Consider the following 22,957-nt stretch of genomic DNA (forward strand, 5'->3'; position numbering starts at 1 on the left):
ATTCATGACCAGTCATAATTAGAATGCATTAAAATTCATAATTCAGCTCAGCTAACCCACAGCCATCTAAATGGATTGCTTTAACTAAAAGGGCTTTTGTCAGCAAAGGGATTTCCATTTGAATCCAATACGATATTTCAAACAAAGGTATTAAATGGGAGTCTTAATAGTCATGTGTATGATTTCTATGTGTGTATGATGTCACATAAAGACCCCATATGTGTAAAACTGGAGTCCTACAATGTGCTCACATGTTTAAATAAGAAATGTCAACACAGTCCATCATGATAATACCTCTCCTCTTCTTCTTGTCTGTAATACATACAGTAAACACCAATCAATACAAGCCACAGTCACATGCACCAATTTTGCCATTGTGACATCACTATTTCCATGGTGACCACAGAAATAAATGTGCTCCTGTTGTTCATTGTAATTAAATGAAAGGTTGAATTATTCACAACCCTCTCAGTGCCATTATACCCGCTTCAGTTTTCTTTAAGTGGAAAATCAATGAAAGAAAAATCAGGATTTAATGATTTTCTATGCAGATGAAGGCAGGGGTCTAAAGTACTCAAGTATTTTTTTCTTATTAAAGTAAAATGTTCAAGCTTCTGTACTTTATCTGGGTGTTTTTATTTTACGTCAATACATTCTGGAGCATAATATCATACTTTTTATTCCACCATATTTCAAATTAAAAAAGATTAGTCACATAAAAATCTAGCACATAATCTTATACACATAAGATAGTTTAATGTATTTAAAGGAAAACACCACTATTTTACTATGTTCTTACCTCAACGTTGACAAATTAATACATACTTATCTTTTTTCAATGCATGCACTTTTAATCTTTGTACAGCGATTCATAAATGTGTTAGCGTTTAGCCTAGCCCCATTCATTCCTATGGCTCCATACAAGTGTTTTATTTTGTGCCACCATACTTACTCGTGTAACTACTCATGTAACAGTCTTTAAATAGGGAAAACATGGAAGTGTTTGGTGGCTTCTAAATTCATCCCTGTTTGGAGCCATAGGAATGAATGGGGCTAGGCTAAATGCAAACACATTCACGAAGTGCTGTACAAAGATTAAAAGTGCACTCACTGAAAAAAGATAGGTATGTATTCATTTGTCTAAGTTGAGGTAAGAACATAGTAAAATATTGAAAAACAGTAGTGTTTTCCTTGATTTTATGAAAACTAGTTGAGTAAAAAGTTCAGTATTATGCATCGAAATATAGTGAAGTAAGCCAAAGAAAAACACTCATTCACTTAAATACTTCAGTATAATCTCAATGGGACTTTAACCTGGTTAAATAAAGGTGAAATAAAATAAAATAAGATATAGAAAAGTCATTTAGAAATGGAACTGGCAGGAGATTGGAGGGGGCGGGGCTAACTAATGCTCCACCCAAGCCGTCAAGCTGACATCATCAGAGAAGGATTGCCACAAGAGACCGAAGTACAATTTTAGCTTTCAATTAAAGCTAAAGGGCACATTACTATTTTTTTAAATAATGACCTGGACGAATAAACTGTTTATAATAAATACTGCAATATTCCATTAAAAAATAAGAATTGTCAGGTTTGATTTCACGTGGACTTTTTTCATGTTTAAGTGCTATGATTTGGGTCCCAAGTTCTTCTATAAACCTATAAAATGTAAAATAAAAAAGATCAACCCAGTTACTTAGTTTTGGTAAACCATTCTCTGCAAGCATGTGAATAAATAGCTCATTGAAATTTGGCTCCCCTTGTGATGTCAGAAGGTGATAATACCGCCCCTTAATCTGCACTATCCAACCACGGCACTGCCATTTAGTGCAGAGATCAGCTCATTTGCTTTTTAAAGGACACACCCAAAAACGGCACATTTTTGCTCACACCTACAAAGTGGCAATTTTAACATGACAGCAAACATTTATTTGACATCATAAGAAAGTCTTGTGAAATGTTCACTTTAAAATTCGCTTGAACTGAAAGAATTGAAAGTCAACCATTATTTGGCAACCATGGCAACAAACAAAAGCATCCTTGCTACAGTGAGATTGTGAAAACTGTAATGTTGCTAAATATTATGACACAATTTACAGTAATGTGATTTCTTACATTGTGTAATGTAATATTTCACAGTTAAATGACAAAGCCACAAATGCTCAGGTTCATTTACCAGTGACATCTAAAGTCATTATAAATCTCGCTGGTAATAAATGTGTACCATTAAACAGAAGCTTACGCTGCCAACGTATAAAACACACTCCAGCTATGAGAATCACTGCTGTCCGTGGCACACTGTACAAGTTGCCAGTGATATCACTGCTGATGATACACATACCCAAGAACATTATGTCATCATGGCTTTTTTAATATGACAGGTACATAAAAACTTCTATTAAAGCTAATATAGCAGAGTTGCTATATGCGGGTCGGATGTCATGTACAGAGCATTCCTGGACCATCTGATGCATTGTGTAACTTTAAGAAAGATTTATTGACAGAAATGCAATATAATACATAACTATATAATCAGTGATTTTTAAAGACCTCACATAATGAACTGTATTGTATTTATTACCTTAGAATAAGTTGTATAAGTTGCGGAAGTGCACCACCTGGTGGATAATAGCGGTATTGCGGAAAGACGGAAAATCTCGTCATTGGCTGGGAAGCGTTTTCTCTTAATTGACGAGATATCTCGCACATTGCTGAATAAAAACAGGTGGACCAGGATGGGTAAGCTGACTCTTCTGAAAAGTTGTGTTAGTTAAGCTCTTATGGTTCCACCAGCATAGCAGCACGCAACACAACATATGCTGGTGAGCAGTCATGATGGCTTTATCAGCAGGGTATAACATGCATACAGTTGTATATCACAAAACAGCATTTTTACCTGTAGAGAGAAGACTGCACGTCCATATCTGTATGGGCATGTTTGTTTGATTCTTATGATAAGAGTGAAAGTAATCATGACTCTTTGCAAGCAAAGACAATATAAAGAAGCTTTTTATATACAAAGCAAACAAAAATCCACTGTTTGAAGCACTGAACAGGCCTCCTCTTGCTTCCATTGCATGTACTTTCCCAAAGACATTTTATAACATAATGAATGTAATTGACTTCTAATCGTTGTGTGTTTAATGGGAAACATAAACTACGATGCTTCCATTGCCCTTTTGGGAAGTGTTTAGGAGGATGGGTAAATTCTTGTTTTCTTCCCAACATCATTTTAATCCCATCTGAATCAAACAAATCTGTTTTTGTTACCCTCAATAGCAGAATTTTGATACATAGCCATCCATTTTAATGTCCAACATGCTGGGAAAGGCTCGAGACAAGGGAGTTCGGAGATGATGGATGGATGGATGGATCAAACAAAATACGTTATAAAATATAATAATTCCTAATGTGTTGAAATTACACAAAGATGTAGTGTCTTGATCTATGCAAAAGCCTGACTGGAGAAGATCTGTAAATCTAGATTTTTTGCCTTTGAGAAGGAATACTGGATTAAATCCTCTTAATCTGACAATCTAAAGCCTTCATCCATCCACAACCACACACAGGAAATGGACCGAGAAGACGTGATGTCATGCTTGAGATCAATACGATAGAGGTCCTAATGTAATTCGTCTGGCCCAACTGAAAGGCGCATTTGACTGCAGCTGCATCGTGTCCATTATTTACCACACACACTTACACTTACGAGCTTGCTTACGTTTTCACGCACAGTGCTCGTGTGTCCATATGAATTTCATTGCAGTTCATGTGTATGAGTGCAAAAGTCTGATTGACTGATGATCTCACCACCGATTTCAAAACAAAGAAGTTGTCATCACTGTGGATGTTATCCGATGTGTGTGTGTGTATGCAAGTATTAATACTGGATGTGATCCAAAGCACTTTGTTCAATCCCCAATACACCACCAGCATAAAAGGCCAGTACATGTATTATTTTTGTCTCTTGCTCATCCTCTCTCTGAAACTCACCCACATGCCATCTATCAAATATTTATTAACACGTTTGTCAGGCTGGCCAAGACCTGCACTCGAACGAATTGTAAGATAGATATATAGATAGACGGATAGATGGGAGATGGTGATGGGAGTGGGGTGACTGTGAATGACCTTCATGCTGTCAGCGGCAAGAGGACAACAGTTATTTTCCACTACATTAACCTGCTGTGTTAATTACCCATCTGATCGCTGAACATTACCTTACAGACCAAAACATGTTTGTCATGATTTCCCACACTACCAGGAAATTGACTTTAAGGGAAACCAAAATACACATACAAATACAATTGAAAACTGTTGGGTTGTTTCAATTCATGGTTGGTTAAAATATGCAAAAACCCAACTGTTGGTTTAAATTAACCTAGAAAATGTCCTTATGTGACCCAAGCACTGGTTAGAACATCCCAGTGTTTTGGAGTTGTCCATACTTTACCCAACCTTGAGATGAAAGAACCCACATTTTTTTAAAAGAGTGTATCTTTACAATTTAATCTAAGTTTAATGTACAATTTTAATACATTTTGAACACATCTCGATTTTTGGTCCATTTAGTCCTGTTTGTTTGATGCAGCAAACATTACACTCCAAAAGTGCACTCTAAAAAATGCTGGGTTATTTTCTACCCAGCGTTGGGTCAAAACGGGACAAACTCAACTAGTTGCGTTGTAATATAACCTATGCTGGGGTGCGTTTCCCAAAAGCATCGTTTGCCAACGAACATCGTGAGTTCCATCGTTCCTAACATCGTTCAATGATTTGGTGTTTCCTGAAACGATTGTTCAAACGAACATTCGCTAACTGCATCGCTAAAGGGCGATTTATAGTCGTGCGTAGGTCCTATGCCGTAGGCTATCCGTAGCCTGCGTGTAGCTCTGCGTAGCCTGACGCGCAACTTACACAATTTCTAACAGCGCGTCGGCTCTACGCGGACCGCAAGCGCTGTGATTGGTCCACCAGAACCCCTCCCGTCAGGTAAAAAAACTGCGTCATAGGTATTTCCGTTTGAGATGGTGAAAACAAAGATGAGCCAAGTTGAGGAGTGATTTAACTCAAACTGCAACATAAGTCGCTGTTTATTTACTTCCATCATTGCTGGTCTTCTCAAATTATACACAACAAGTTGCTATTTCTTCTTCGTTTGTGGGTTAACCTTTTTCTTCTGTGACGACTTCTGCTGCTACTGTGGTTACACGCGTGATTACTGCCAACCAGCGGTTTCGCGTGTGTTTGCACGTCGACGCGGACGGCGACGCAAAAGTATAAATGAAAACCGACGCGGAACCTACGCCGTCGTGGCTACGCCGTAGGACCTATGCACGACTATAAATCGCCCTTAACTTGTGCCGTTGGAACGACAGCTCTTGACCGGTCGTTAGAAGCATCGTTCCTTGTTATTATCATATGTAGACTTAACGTTGTAAACAGAATGAAAGCGCTGCATTTGAAAACTGCGCATGTGCGCAGCCCTACGAGCTTTAAGACCCTGGGGAATCCCTGGGAGGAGTGACGTAAGAGGGAACTTCGCGTGAATTAAATATCTTGAAAATAAACAATAGATAACTAAATCACGATAACAAAATCAGTCTTCCGATGCAATTATTATATTATTTAAATCGATTTGCACAGATTAATTGGTACTTTACCTCCCACGTGACATCATCAACTTTGTTGTTAAACCAACATCGTTCCAACGACGAATGTGCGACAAAGTTAATATGCTTTCGGGAAACAGTCTTGACAAGGTAGTTCGTTTCTCCAACGATGAATCGTACTATGGTCGTTCAGCAACGAGTTACGCTGTTATTTGGGAAACGCAGCCCAGGGTTGTTTTGGGTGAAATATAAATATTTGCTGGGTTAATTTAAAGGAAAACGCCACCGCTTTTCAATATTTTACCATGTTATTACCTCAACTTAGATGAATTAATACATACCATCTTTTTTCAATGCGTGCACTTTTAATCATTGTACAGCGCTTCTTGAATGTGTTAGCATTTAGCCTAGCCCCATTCATTCCTATGGCTCCAAACAAAAGTTTTATTTTGTGCCACCATACTTACTCGTGTAACTACTCATGTAACAGTCTTTAAATATGGAAAACATGGAAGTGTTTGGTGGCTTCTAAATTCATCCCTGTTTGAAGACATATAAATGAATGGGGCTAAGCTAAATGCTAACACATTCACGAGGCGCTATACAAAGATTAAGTGCAGGCATTGAAAAAAATACGTATGTATTAATTTGTCTAAGTTAAGGTAAGAACATAGTAAAATATTGAAAAACGTTGTTGTTTTCCTTTGACCCAGTGGTTCTCAAAGAGCGTGTACTCACTCAAAAATTGTTTATTGTACATTTTAAGCAGTTAGATGGCAGTCATTGGCAGTAATGCTCCACAGGGCAGCATGGGAAGCAATGAGTCGCTCTCAAGTTCAGTTGAGGAAAAGAAAATAAACCAGGCCGAATGTGCCGTACCTGACATATACTGACTCTCCCTCGCACTCCAGAGTCTAAACATTTTCAAGAGAGCTGGTTGATGGCCTTTGTCTTCTCAAAGGATCTCGTGCCCTACTCCCTGAAAGCCCCTTTTCTTCAGCCAATGGCTGCATCACATCGTTCTTCCATATTCAAACCCCAGCTCTCAGCTCTCACAGCCCTTGAGCCAAAAGACATGAAAGGGCCCTCTCAAGAGAGCAGGGTTACAAAGTCCAAGCGGCAAGGCCTGCCAGAGGTCTTCATTGACCAGCAGAGCAGACGACAACAATGACCGTCTGTGACATCAAAACACCCTCCCCCATATTTTACGTCAAACACATTTGCCTTCTCCGCCGTCCCACACACAAGCGCACGCACATCTGTGGTAACAATGGCTGCTTTGCTCGTGGCCCCCACTGATTCTTCAGGGGCCGTCTGTTGAGCGCATCGCTCAATGGCCTTGTTATACCACCAGCCAAACACCAACCTCCTGATAGTACACTCATGGACAAAACCCCCCTCCTGATGCCCGGGCACAGCTGGCACTCTGAGAAATACGTGGACACGTGAGACGTTTCCCACCAAACTGGTGTTGTTGTGACTCAAAAACAAAAGAATGGGAACAAAACGTCCTTATTCAACGCAATATTGGCCGTGTTTATGTGAAAATTAAGGATGGTAGTCAGTATTTGGTAGTAATTGATTATCCATTGCCAGCACATCTCTATGTGGTTGCTAAGGTGTTCTTAATGGTTGTTGTTTACTGGTTGGTTCAGGTCACTGAATAAATGCAAATCTATGAATGCAAATAAATCACTTAAAGTAATTGCAATATAAATATAAACATCTATGAATGCAAGGCATGTTCTAACCATATCTCCAAAACTTGGCTAGTATGAGGAACCAAAATGTGGTTTAGATGTTTTCACTTCCTTATTGGACATTGCTCACGTGCCTGAGAGAGCCTGACAATAACAAACCTACACAAACAAAAGACTGAGATCCGTTAAAAAGACAACACAAGAGAGCCCCAAGCTCCGTCCTCTTTTCAGTTTGGCTTACTAATCTTAATGCAAATGTTTCATAAAATTTGTTTTTATGGCTGATGTTATCAGCTCTGTTTGCATTTACTGTAGACCAAGACCTTTAAAACCATGCTGGAAAAACCACCGATGGGCCTAGACCACAGCTCCAAACACACCTACACGTATTACTTAGTACGCCTTAACAGAATAAACACATCATCAATAACATTTTCATAAGCAGTACAAAAAAAAAACTACTCTCTGAGCCCACGCAGGCTTTGTCACGCATTGAACACAAATCGACTCTGACCGCTTGTTTACAGAAACTGGAGGCTGTAACTTTTCGGCACAAACATGCACATAAAGTTGTGCAAAACTTTAAAGCTACTAGGATGCAAAAGAAACTATTTAATGAGTCAATCTTAAAGGCGTTGTTTACAATAATAAATAAGTGGTATAGATAAAGTAATCATATAAACAGAAGTAGCATTTTTCGTATGGTGATGTTAATGGTGACGGCTTAAGAAAGGAGAAAAAATGTGGGGCGGGACTTGATTTCATTAATCAAGAACTGATTGGATCGTTAGAAGTTGGGTAATCTTGCATATTGCTAATTGCCGCAATCTTTTCCCGGAAAGAAACAAGTGAAAAGAGTTTGTTTTGAGGATGGGAGGAGGTTAACATTTCTGATTAAAGATTATAAGGGCATGTGAATTTAAAAAAATTATAATAAGCACACTTAAAGAAGTGATATAAGAAAAATGAAAAGATTTAATAAAATAATTTTCATTTAAATTTAATGGTGCCTTTAAAGACCCACTGAAGTGTCATAAAATGTGCAGCTTTGTTCAATGTGTTGACATGTTTATTTACCAGAACAAAAAGTTAGTGTGAACATATTAAGTGTCTCCTCCCCCTTTTACAATAGCCAATAGCATTTCAATTACCTCACAGTCTGGATTTGATGAAAAGGTAAAGTGCATACTGGTGAAAGTGAGAGACACTTGTATGCATGCATGCATGCGTATACATACATGCATACATGTATACATGCATACATATTAAACACACCCCGTCTTCACACCCAGCAAGCAAGCCTTCATATCACCATCTAGGTCAACTATAGACCCGATAATGGGGGTATGAGTACCCCATTTCTAGCCAAAATAAACTTGAATTTGGTTACATGTCATATTTGCCAAAACAACTTGAAAGTGTATGATATTTCATCGTGAAAGTTAACAGTAATTACAAGGTGTATTTTTATTGTTTTATTTCATTTATTTATTTATTTTATTATTGTAATTATTTTATTTTTATTTTATGGTAATATTATTTTATGGTAATATTTTTTATGGTAATATTTTAATTTTATGGTAATATTATTTTTATTTTATGGTAATATTTTTTTTTATTTTATGATAATATTATTTTTATTTTATGGTAATTTTATTGTTTTGATGGTATTTTATTGTTTTTATTTTATTGTTTTTATCTTATTTTATATTTTATTTTTGTATTTTATTACTTTTAGTTTTATATTTTATTTATTTAAAAAAAAATTATGGTTAATATTATTGTTTTTATTTCATTTTATTTTATTTTTGTTTTTTATTTATTTATTTTATTTAATTTTTTTATAGACATCTGGACCGCTGTTAGATTTTATTATATCAAAATCACTTGCTGCAGTGGCGTAGCGTCTGGGCATGCAGGGTATGCACGTGCAAATGGGCCCGGGCCAATAATGATAAAATTATTTTTCAATTTAATTTTTATTTGTGGCCGCAATAAATATATTTTTGTATGCATATCATGTGTAGTGATTTCTTTTTTTCTCCGTAATGTCAAATTTTTTTTTGCACTCTGCAGCTGCCGTAGACTACTACGGCATCATTTTTTACATGACGCATCGCCGCGCCAAAAAAAAAGAAAACACAGTGCGAGAGGTTACTATACCAGCTATCTGCATGAACATTAAGGATGGACAAATATAAACATAAAAGTGGGGCCTTAAAGAGAAAAGAGAAGGCGGAGAAGTTAGTCACGAGTCAAAAACTACCCAAAACATTTTTTTTCTTTATTTAAATCTACCATTTAAAGTAAAAAAATAAAGGAAAAATATTTGACTACCTTATTAAAAGTATATGTTGTTAACAGACCTGCGCGCCACAGTTAACAGTGCCAACGGGCAAGGTTGAGGGTGGGGCTTTGGCTTAAGGGGGCCCGTACATTTTTTTTGCACATGGGCCCGGGACTGACTTGCTACGCCATTGGCTTGCTGGTATGCAGATCAACAATTAAAAATTGAGCCAAGCATTATAAACTGTGACATTACACAGTAAGCATGCTTCGATAAGTTACACCCTTGAATACAACTCCTTTTAAAGCGAGCAAACAAAAATCTTTCCCACCCTTACTGGCCCAAGTTTAACACTTCAAAGTGCTCTTGTTCATCTGGGTTCTAGCTTTCCTTTGTTTCTTGCATGCACGCACACATGCACACCCAAATCATTAACAACAAATCTTGAAAGAAAAACAAGCCCCCGTCCCCCAATGGCAAACAGCCTTATGAGAGTAATCAACATCTGTTAAGGCTTTTTCAGTTTTTATTTTATCGTCCACGAAGCTGCTGGACGACGTTATCAGATGAATTCTAGCCGAGCGGTCTCCGCTTTCTCAACACAAAGTGGGCAGGTGTGGCGGCCCTGTCCCTGCTTGCCTATCAGAACAGCACTGATAATGAGTTTGCATAGCCTAAACACAACATTGAAAAACATAAACACAAAAAACAGGAAGGAGTCAAGAAGGTGGGGTTACTTTTCTGCTGAATCGATGACTTTTATTTGTTGCCATAACACTGAACTAGTACCTGTATACCCACAAACCACTTACAGCTATTTTCTCTCCGTGGAAAATGTCAAGTTTCGGAGGATTGTTGAAAGTGCTGGCGTTCCTCCATCGTGGGTTTGCTGTCATATGAAACAGTGGTAAGCGTGTGGGAAGACGGACTGTAAATGTACTTTGAAGATAAAAACATCCACCCCCGGTGTGCGCGAGTTACTTTACATGTGACGGACACCTGGAACAAGCAGCTGTTTTTCGGAAAGATACGCTTTGCTGCTGATGTGGACACACGCACATAAATTCATCTTAAAAATATTTGTATGTCAAATATTATATTATTATTATTATACAATAATATTTGGCTGTGTATTAGGCCTACCTGTGTACGTGCAACCTAACAGACCTGCCACTATCTACATACTTATTAAATGGTCACTAATATTGATCAATGGTCAAGAATATTGACAAGAAATAAACTCACTGTGCCAAATTTACCTCATTGTTATTTATATGTGACCCTGGACCACAAAACCAGTCGCATGGGTATATTTGAATATAGCCGACAACAATACATTGTATGGGTCAAAATAATCTATAAGGACTTAATTTGGACACATAAGGACTTAATTTTGAATTTTAAAGCTTTATTTTCTCAATATTTAGATTTTTTGCGCCCTCAGATTCCCAATTTTAAAGTAGTTGTATCTGTAATAATAACAAACCATACATCAATGGAAAGCTTATTCGAATTTCCAAAAATTGACCCTTATGACTGGTTTTGTGGGCCAGGGTCACATTTGTGCTAGTTTACTTAATGTTCATATTTGCATTTTAAAATTATAAAGTGTTCAATAAGGTACATATTTTTGGTATTATAACATCTCTATTCTATGTGTAAACCTATGCTTGTGTATTCAAAGTTCTCTCGCCCCGTCCTCCTTGCACATTTTGACTCTCTCACTTGGTCCCACTTGTTTTTGGCTCCCACAGCTGTTTCAGTGCATCCGTCTTTCTGACTTAGAAAAATAACCTTGAGATCAGCGGTCCAAAACTGCCAACAGAGAGTTTCATTCAAGCAAGTACAGCTCTCGGTACCCTGTTAAATGACCTTTAACCTCCTGCAATGCTAATAATGTAGGGACGCAATCCTGCAGTGGATTGACTATCTGGATTATTTCCATTTCGCAGCCAGTAAAAGAAATCCTCTGTCCAACTGAGGTATTTGTAAAATGTAATTTGGGTGGAAAAACATTGTAAAAATCTCTCAATAAACACTTTTGGCAGTCACGTTTGAAATTGTTAAAAGCCGCAACGCAATAATATTCAGGTCCAGAAATGTTTCGCTTTTACAGTGCGTAATAAGAAAACCATGCACCTATACACGCTGTAAGTGTACGTGCAAATATACAATTACATTTTAAAAGGCGTGAGGGACCTAAATGTACTCTTAAAGGAACAGTACACCAAAAATCTAATGACCAATTTGTTTAAGTGAGTCTAATCTTTTCGCTCTCAATCGAAATAGTTTGTTTAATTTTCTGACTCGGTCATCAAGTCTTATTATTATCTTATCCTCCCTATCTATAAGTAAATAATGACCAGCATTTCAGTCTGTCAATTACACAACGCTTATTTTAAGGTCACTCTTAAAGAGATAGTTCACCCAAAATACTCACGGTCCTTGTGTTATTATAAATCTGCATTCAATTTTGTTTTGCTGAACTCAAAGAAAGATATTTTGAGCAATGTTTGTAACCAACCATTTTAAAGCACCATTGACTTCCATAGTAGTATTTTTCCTACTATGGAAGTCAATGGTGCTTCTGTTTTCTGCTTCATTACGAACAGCTTCCTTTGTGTTCGGCGGTACAAAGAAATGTAAACAGGTTTATGACAACATGAGGGTGAGTAAATGATAATCAAATTTTCATGTTTACGGTGAACGATCCCATTAAATGCTTTTGCAAAAACTTGAAAGCCTCAATTCATTATAATTACAAGGATAAAGACAACCAGCACTGCTCTTTAATATCCGCTGCAAAAAAGTCACTGAGGTTTCAAACAACATGTGAGTGAGCCAATTTTGGCTGAGGATTTGTTTTTAGGTAAACAAATCCATTAAGATTAGTTAAATATTGACTCGGGGCATGGCTTGGCTTTCAAACTACAGAATACACACACTACTAGGGGTGGGCGATAAACCGGTAGACAAAATTAACCGGTAGAAATTTGTCAACCGGTAGAGATTTTGGACTATCGTTTCTATCGAGGTTACGTGCCCACGTCACGCTCCTGTGCGTGTGGTCGCGAAAACGTAACGTTTGTACACGTATTTAAGCACTGCAGTTTTAAAACAAGTTATTTTAAGCCATTGAAACACAGACAACAGATCTGTATGCGTGCGTTCTTTCTGTGTGTCAGGAGCGGACAAGTCGCGCAACCGCTGCTCTTTCTGTCTGTGAGGAGCGCGCAAGTCGCGCGACCTCTGCTTATTAAGCTCGTGAGCATTTTTCCCGCTTTATTGGCCTTAAAAACACATATGCGTCAAAATTCCCGTCTTTGCAAGCATCATCATAAACACGACCAGTAAGGTCTTAAGAGAAAGTAAACAGCTAAAAGAGAAAGCGCATGTGTAACAGTGTATTGGATCCGGACTTTGGTCTTAAAGGGGAAGTTACCTAATTTTGCTCCTGTCTGTCACTCGTGTTAATCAAACAGCATTGAGAAAAAAATCTCTCACTGCTCCTGATTAAATCACTTTTCTACCTTAAATAAAAATATATATAGGCCTATACATACATGCATAATTATTTATTATCATTCTTATTGACTGTGTATCTTCAGAGAGCTTGAGTTTTGTTTGTTTTTATCTTCTTTCTATGCTTGTATATGTTTTTTGTGAGAATTATGAACATTTCTATGGTATTAAAGCCATAGAACCAAGACCAAGACAAACACCCTAAACACAAGCTGCCGCAAAAGCTCAGACGGCCTTGCTTACTGCCAGACATTTCCAGGAAAGTGGCACTTCCAGGCTTTGTTACGGAGGCAGTCCGACTCCGAGACCTTTCCCTGAACAGGTCACAAAAAAAACAATCACTGCAAACCTACACGTACCTTTAAAGTTATATTAGTCAGGTCCTTTCACAGATGCACCTTTTTGGATTCCAACACAATTATACTTCTTGTATATATCTATAATTATGCTATTAACAGCCTGATCTCGTGGGAATGCATGTTTTATGTTGATTCGGGTAAAATCATAAAACAAATCTTACAAAAAAAAAAATTATGATTATTGTAAAAATAAATAAACACAATAATGAAACTCCACTTCTAACCCTGGCCCTAACCCCAACGTCACAGGGGCGAAAGCAAATCCTACACAAATGTACGAATGTGGTCGTACGAATAAGCCCACTCGTTAAAATGTATACAAAATTAACATGAGATTGTTTTGGGTATTAATTCAAATAGTAAACACTAACAAAAATGTCCCCACAAGTCAGTTTAAGACAAGTTTCGCTTTATTTGTGATGACAACCAGGGCCAAAATCAATCTGTCTCATTGTGGCCATTTTTATTGCAGCACAATAACGTCAGAAATAGGAACAGGAGTCGATAATCGTCACCCCATACATTAATCCATCATAAAGAACCAGCTTACAGACAGATGTAAAATCCATCAGTCATTTAGGTCATACCATGTACACAAACAATGACATATTCACAAGGTGGTCCTGAGAATTTTCGCATGTGTGTGTGGAATTTGGCAAAGTTTCCTGTCTCACACACACACACCTGATTGATAAAATGGTTATCCTATGAACTTCATTGTATTAACCAGACCCTAACCAGAAACATCTAGACAATAATGAAATCGAATGAAGTGCTCCTTAGGGTTTAAAAAGCCTTGTAAATGGTTTACAAACCAAATGTATCACTAGTCTCTTAAAGGGATAGTTCACCTCAAAATGAAAATTATTTAGTCACCATCAAGTCGTTTCAAACCTGTAAACGTCTTGTTCTGCTAAACACAAAAGGAATATATTTTGAAGAATGTTTGTAACCAAGCAGATCTGGGGCACCATTCACTTCTATACTATTATTTTTTTTTTGTCTATGGAAGTGAATGGTGCCCCAGATCTGCTTGGTTATAAAAATTCCTCAAAATATCTTCTCTAGTGTTCAGCAGAACAAAAAAAATGTATACAGGTTTGAAACAAACAAAAGATGACATAATTTTCATTTTTCATACTTTAAAGGAACACACCACATTTTTGAAAATATTCTCATTTTCTAGCTCATTTAGAGTTAAATATTTGATTTTTACCGTTTTGGAATCCATTCAGCCCATCTCCGGGTCTGGCGCTACCACTTTTAGCATTGCTTAGCATAATTCATTGAATCTGATTAGACCATTAGCATTGCGCTAAAATAACCAATAGAGTTTCAATATTTTTCCTATTTAAAACTTGACTCTCCTGTAGTTACATCGTGTACTAAGACCGACACAAATAAATTAAAATTTACGATTTTCTAGGCAGATATGGCTAGGAACTATACTCTCAATCTGGTGTAATAATCAAGGACTTTGCTGCCGTAACATGGCTGCAGGGGGCGGGACTATTTTCAGGCGCTGCCTAATATCATTGCGCCTCCTGCAGCCATGTTACAGCAGCAAACTCCTTGATTATTACGCCAGAATGAGAGTATAGTTCCTAGCCATATCTTCCTAGAAAATCACAACTTTTAATTTTCCATCGGTCTCAGTACATGATGTAACTACAGAAGAGTCAAGTTTTAAATAGGAAAAATATCAAAACTCTTTGGTTATTTTTTATATTGATGCTAATGGTCTAATCAGATTCAATGGATTATGCTAAGCTATGCTAAAAGCGGTACAGCCAGACCCGGAGATCAGCTGAATTGGATTCCAAAACGGTAAAAATCTAATATTTAACTCTAGGGAAGCTGGAAAATTAGCCTTTTTTCAAAAAAAGTGAAGTGTCCCTTTAAGTCTGGTTCTCACAAATATAGTCACGCCTGTACAAATACACACCAGATTAGTCTGTATTGTCTCTTTTTAAACATTTTACGAAGACCAATCACACAGTATCAATACCAAAAAGATACCAAAACAGTAACCTAATTACGTCGTGTACATCACATTTTTTTGTTTGCACCATAATACTTAATTCTCTGTAACTGGAACCTGTACACACACTGTTAACGATTTCCCTGTATTTTTACAGTACGGTACTGGCAGCACGGTTGCCAGTAAGTTACTGTATTTTGGGTTTACAGTACTGTACTGTAATACCATTTTACAGTACACAAACTAGTACTGTATAGTTACAAAGCAGTACTGTACTGTAATTTTACAATATTTTATTACAGTAGTCTATTTTTACAGTAATTTACTGTAATGTCTATATTGACCCATAAATACTATTTATTACTTATTACAGTTAATACAATAATATTATATAAAATAGATAGAGATTTAGGTTTAAATCTATAGTTATTAATATGGTAAAAATGCTATCCTTGACATGACATAATGAATTAAAAGGCAATCCAAGCAATGTTTGTATCAAAATTTTATTTAAAAAAACATTTAATTGAAACAAAACATTTAAAACAAGATTTTAAACAATAATAAACATATAATCAAGTAACATAAAATAAAATCAACAAGTATAAACAAGTTTGGAGACCCCTGCTGTAACATATTTAACTCTGGCAAATAGAACACTCTTCCATAGTTTGAAGTTTTCAGTTTAAAGTCCATCATCGACTTAAAGGTAACATTTCACTGTGGTAAAAAGAACACTGGCCCATAGTTTTAAATATTCTACTTGAATTTCATTGAACACTAAAAATAAATTAAAAATTAAACTGTGGCAGACAGACCACAGTGGCCTTTACTTTGAAGTCGTCCATTCGAACTCAATCAGGGACTGCATGAAGCTGTTCACATGGGGGTTAATGGCCACAGCTTTTCTCTGCACCAAGTTCCTTGTCTATTTGCTTGCTCCTTGTCTGGATGTGCACTTTTTCCCATCTTTGGAATTAATTCTATCCAGAAACCTGTTAGAAATATCATAAACATTAAGTCAACAAATATAAGATAGAAAAAGATTCTTAAAAAAACTAAACTCAGCCTTGAATTTACTCCTATTCTGAAACCTTTTGCTCTTATTCTACTGTTCCACGCCTAATTACATTAAAATACAGAAGATTCACTTACCTCTGAACAAACTCTTTCCTCAATGGACAGCATCCACCTGGATCCTGTCATGATTTAATGTCCTGAACAGAAAGTACAATTGTTACTGATTTGGACACTTATTCTGAAAACAAAATCTTTTGTCAATAAAGTCCAGGGACACCTCCGCTAAATAAATACAATTATTAAATTAAATTTCTTATAACCAAAGTCTGAATATTTCTGTTTGTATATTTCTACATGGCAAACTAAGACAATTGTGTACATGTTGTGTATGGTCGTGTTACAGTGTTGTGTGTGGGAATAGTGAATGAGTGTATACATGGGTATTTAAAGAAACTGTAGTGGTAAAGTGCAAACTTACCGAACATAATGTGCTTGGTGTGTGTCTGGTGTCACCCATTGTGCCTCCACATCTGCCTTAACTCCTGAAAAGTGCAATGACACTCATGTAAACTACAAATAAAAAGTGATCAGCACATTCCTGTGTACTTTTACATGTGACGTGGTGAAAGCATTTAATATTGCAGTCGAAAAAAATACATGACTTGTAACTGTACATCATGTACTTGCCTGGTGCCTTTAAAGATGATCCATCTTACCCAATCCAGCTTACAAGCAATGGTAAGACTGTAAAAAAGACAAATGTTACAAAATCTGTTAGCCATAGAAATAAGTAGACATTGTGAAGGAAATGGTAAAAGAAAATTTAGTAACACTTTACTATAAGAGTTTATTCCTTAACATTTGGTAATGCCTTAGCTAATATTAACTAACAATGAACAATATATTTTACATCATTAATAATATTTGATAATGTTCATTGTGCAGAGACAAAGTGATTGATTTAAAAATGTATTAAGTGTTTAAATCTAATATCATGCTATGCTAACAAATAAAACATTACTGTAAGTGTTAAGTCAGTTGTAAAACAAATATATATATATATATATATATATATATATATATATTAGTTGTTATATTATATATTATATATAAATATCTAAATAAGTCTTTTTTAAATTATTATTATTCTATAACATCTTGTCTACAGAAAATCTCTGAAAATGTCTCGTTTACTGCAGAAAATAGCGATTTATAGTGACAAGGTAAAAAGACTGTCCCTTTAATGTTTTACCCGGACGGCTGCGGTGTAACACTTTTTCACGCAAAGTTTTTTAACAAGTTAGTAGCTAGCTGCTCACTTTAAAGATAAACATGATCGCCTAAATCTGAGCAATCCTGGTGATGCCAGTTTTCTACACGATGTTATTATGGATTATTTTACATCCAGAGATGAAGGATCAGATGACAGAGACGAGAAGACAAAGGTACGTAAATGCGGAGCCCATTCTCCTTTCGAGCATTGATTTGATGTGTTTTGGAAACTTATATATACAGCGTGTAATGCATCTGAAGTGGTGGAAACAATATGCCATAAAAATGTATTGGACAACTTACTGGGCGTGTAAAACGCTTAAGAGAAGATATTCTCTGCTTTTGCGGATATACCGTAATATAATAACAACAACAACAATAAGCGCGGCAATCCCTTTCGTTCATCTGATATTAAGATGAGCCCAGGTCTGAATTATATTAGGTCGAAGTTAAAGCTGCGATGAGTTCGATGCATGTATCCAGTTAAATATGAGGTTTCTTGTTTTCACTTCTGTGGAGGAGTTTGGTACTACAGTATGCTGTGTACGGCGTGTCAAGTCCTATCTGTTTACAACCACGAGTCAGCCTTACCAAACAGTCGAACTTCATACTTTTCTCTGACGCTAACTGAACGGATGAAACGCCGAGATAAACGACCGTTATGCTGGGACCGCAAGACCGCGCTGGCGGGTTGTCTTTGTCCATTTCGTTAAAAAATTGTTTCATTGTCACCACACTTTCAACACAATATAAACTCACCAAACCGTCATAATTTAGTTAAAACAACCCTATATTCATTTAAAAAGGTGTAAAGCGAGTTAAAGCAGCGGTAGACATCTGTGTGTAACGTTTACGTTAGCTTACTTTCTGAGGGAGATTGAAACTTTGTTGGCGACCGTTTTTCTCTCTCATTGCACGTTTAAAACAATATTGTGACAAACTATTGACAACATTCTTAAACTAAAAATTAAGTTTTCATGAAACAGAAATATTTCAAACTTACCGAACTGCCAGAAATCAATCGTCCTCCTTCAGCTGCAGCCAGGAGTTGTGCTCTCCCTCTGTCTGTGTGATTTGACGTTGGCGCACTTTCACTGATTATTGCAAGTACACCTGGCACATTACAGCAATGGCTACAGCAAGGTTACATCAAGACCAAAATATACTGTAAAATTTTCCCGCTCAAACAAATTTACCCAGAATGCATTATGAACTGCAGTACTGTACTGTAATGTACACATACAGTATAGTACTGTGGATTTTTACAGTACAGTGCTGCTAAATCTACAGCGACATCTAACAGTGCACACATGGACAATCACACTGCATTATATTCAAAGAAAAATATTTGGTTATTATATTTATTGGTTCCTCATAACCCCAAACAGCTGGAAGAAATCTGAAAAAAAAACACAAACCAAATCTTGGGTCTTAGGAGGTTAAAGTATCTGATCAGAGATAAGCGCATGACGCACCTACAATGCTATGACTCTGTAAAGCTTAGTGTGGCCCAGTAAACATCTCTTACATAACATATTCAATACTTCAGTTCAGTCACCAGTGATGCACGGTCGTTGTGTGAACCACAGTAATGAATAGTTTCTGCATGGGTGGAGATGGGTGGTGCTTTTAATAACTGGGAAAAGGTTTCTATCACCGACAAAAGCCTATACAAACATCTCAAGCCGATATGCGTAAAGATTCAACACTCTTCCTGCAGCTGTTTGACCTAACATAATACTGTCGTGAGACCTGGGACCGCAAAATGACATTGCTTTCAACATTTAATAAAAGCTTTCATATTCACAATCAGCATCAGATTCCCATGTGTTGGTAATTTCTCAGTGGGACAGTAAAAGCCTCCGGCGATGGTTGATTGGGTAATAAAATCAAGAACGAAAAAATAATAATGCTCAGCTTCCTTTGTTTTCCAGATCAAGACAAAAAAATTAAACACACTTGCTTTCATTCTTAGCGGGAGCTCAGATTTGATGGAACGGCCAGATTTAGAATCGTAAAAGAGAAAAATATCTGAAGCTCGACCAAAAAGCTAAGTCTAGTCATAATTTACTCATCCTTGTGTCATCCCAAATTAGTTTGCCGTAACTTTTTCCATGGAACTAAACTCTTGCCGATGGTTTATAGGGATACCCTGTCACCTCCAGGAAAATAAATAAAAAGCAGTCCAGACTTTCATAACTTATCAAAAATGTCTACTTTTTGTTACACGCACTAAAATAACAGCATGCGTTCGGAACGCCACGAGGGAGATGACAGAATTTCAATATCTGGCTGAAGTCCTTGTAAAATACTTTTCAGCCATATGTAGATATTTTACAAATAAAACTTGTGGATCACAAAACAATGCAGAAAATGAATCCAAAGGCGAACGTCTGGCATTCTGTTATGATCGGAGACAGATGATATTTTCCTCGCAAGGGGATTTTAGTGAGTCAGTGTAAAAAGCTGGTTAATAAAAAACCTGGAAGTCCTATAGTAACATCACTGTAATAAATCGTAGCACAGCGCTGGAGTACAAAATGTGCCAATGAGTCATGTATTGCAATTCAATGAGAAACCAAAGAAAAAGCAGTTTACAAAAATGTTAAGATGTTTTTTTATTTTGTTTGTTTTGAAGCCGTTAAGGCAATAATGTTAAATGGATAGTTCATCCAAAATTACAAATTAGTTATTATTTTTCACCCTCCCATTGTCTTTCTTAGTTCTTCAGAATCCAAAGCAATCGCCCATTTTTTAGTGCACACTGTTGTTTACTTTTAAAACATGTGTTACAACTAAAGTAGAGGACATTAATGACTTCATGACACTTAAAATATGTGACAAGTCAAATGGAGTTATTTATTTAACACTTTTGGGTCAAGCTTAAAAGGTTTTCTGGTGAATATGGGAGTGGATGGTGACCGAGGTGGTCACTGTCCAATTCCATAGTACCCAGAAAACCCCAAACAACAGTCATTTAAAAAAATAATGACGAAACAATGAAAAGACAGTAGGGGTTTAATTAAAGTCCTTTTAGGGACGTCGCGACAATTGGCGGCCATCTTTGCAATGCCACTGGCAGTTATTTCAGTCATGCAAGACTAAAGTCCTATCTACTTGAATGGGAAAAGACAGATATCTCTAAAATCATGTGCTAAAATCACAATTAAACAACCCATTTCAAACCAACAATTATTAAACCTGACGTCAACAGCACCAAAACTATTATTTCCTAAGCTCAAATTGCCCTAAAAATGACATTTAGATGTTGTTTTAGCAGGGTTTCCTGCAGCATATTTCAGTTAAGGCGGCTCGCCTAAGCTTCGAAACCCTACCGCCTTAACTAGGTCGTCAAAAAAAAAAAAATAATAATAATAATAATTCGCTGCACAAAAGGCCGTCAAGTGCATCTCGGAGAATAGTACGCGCATCACACTGCGAGCGGGGATGTGCACCACATGGCGGAAATGAGAAAGACATGGTCCGGACCGTCAATATCTGGAGGATAACTAGCCAGTTGATAAAACATCTCGGAGAATAGCGTGAACGAGCTTCAAAACCGCGAGGGTGCACACGCACCACACGGCCGAAGTGAGATAAGATGCATTTTCCAATTACTTGTGTCAAATGTAAATGTTTCTTCTAATCTTAGACAAGGTCTTACCCTGGTTTTCCTTACAGAATGTGAAATTTATTTTTTTAAGCTTGAAAGTAGGGATGGGACATTACCGGTTTCACGATTAACCACGATAAAATCTTGTAAAGAAATGGACAGTGCATTGCATTAGCACATTCGAGGACACGAGGAAAGATAAGATAAACTATGAAAAATTAAGTCTGCTGCTCTCTCTGTATAAATGAGCAATATTATTCTGTGGCTAAAAAAAGGAAATGTTATGTTTAATACAGTAAAGCTGGAAATATCAAAACATGACACAATGTGTTGGCATTACGACTTGAACAGACTTCTTCTGTTTACACTGAGGAAATGCCAACGCGTTGGTGGAAACAGTGACTGTTTTGAACATTGCAAGTGTGTTAGCCATGCTCTAACACACAGAGAGCAAAGAGTTTCTATGTTTATGCATATTTATGAAGAAAAGTTAGCACACTTGAGAACTTCTTACGGTCTTTTCATGCATATTTGAAATGTTGTTTGGGGGGTGTCCACGAGGCGAAGTAGTGGAAATAAGATTGGAGAACACGGAAGAGTGCACTCTTAAACTATGTAGTTGTTTACCTCACATTCTCCATAAAGCACAACTCTTTCACAAGCACCGGGCGAAGAATCACGTTTCCAGGCTGATTCTTTCCCGAAGGGGCCTTTACAGAGGCATCATTTCCCGAAAGCTATAATTATCCTTCTACCACAGCAAACAATGATGACAATGATGAAAGGGAGGGGAGAGAGAGAGAAAGAAAGAGAGAAATCCTAAAAGCAAATCCTTTCTTTGTGTGTTAATCTGTATAAACATCACTGATGAGTTCAAGTTATATTCAACATGTTACAGCAATGATGAACCGGTTATTTTCAACACAGCACTGCATCTAAAAGGGAAAAAACATGCAGTTGGGTTCAATTAACTAGAAAATGTTTATATTAGAACCAACAATCGGTTAAAAAAAAAACAGAATTTTGGGTTGAAACAACTCAACGGGTTGGGTTCGTCTTTTTTGCCCCAACACTGGGTTGAAAATAACCCAGCATTTTTAAGTATTTAGATGTGTGTGCATATAATTTTTTTATCAATTTATGACTTGAGAAATGTTTTGGGCTTTGTAAACATAATTGCAGCAAAAAAATTATTGGCACACCTAAACCTCTATAGGTTTACTAAAGTCGATAAAACTTGATAGAATAAAACACACCCTGATGTTTACAAACCCTATCCAAACCTAGGGATGGGTATCGTTAAGGTTTTAACGGTATTACTACTCTTACCGGTACTGCTTAACGGTCCGGTGCTTTAACGGTATTCTTATCGGTACTTTGGCCAATGTTAACATTTGATCACGAACCTATGTTCACATGATTAAGTTAATTATGTGTCTGCATTTCATTATTACAAATTAATTTCTGGATATCATTTCTAAATATTATACATATATTTATTAATGCACCAGCGTGAAAGCTGCAGAAAAAATACTCTAAATAGGATATTTAGGCTAAATAAATGTTTACATGCTGATTTTTCTTTATTTGG

General features: G+C 36.7%; 1 long non-coding RNA gene across 1 annotated transcript; it reads right to left on the reverse strand.

Moving 5' to 3' along the window:
- Window positions 1-15,595: 15,595 nt before the first annotated feature.
- On the reverse strand, window positions 15,596-17,340 carry LOC135779375 (uncharacterized). The gene is made up of 3 exons (XR_012337851.1): window positions 16,960-17,340; window positions 16,617-16,678; window positions 15,596-16,456 (listed from the first exon to the last, which is right to left on the reverse strand). It is a non-coding gene; the product is annotated as an uncharacterized lncRNA (long non-coding RNA).
- Between the last annotated feature and the right edge of the window lie 5,617 nt (window positions 17,341-22,957).

Source organism: Paramisgurnus dabryanus, chromosome 1 (assembly GCF_030506205.2).
Source record: "Paramisgurnus dabryanus chromosome 1, PD_genome_1.1, whole genome shotgun sequence".
Classification (NCBI taxonomy): domain Eukaryota; kingdom Metazoa; phylum Chordata; class Actinopteri; order Cypriniformes; family Cobitidae; genus Paramisgurnus; species Paramisgurnus dabryanus.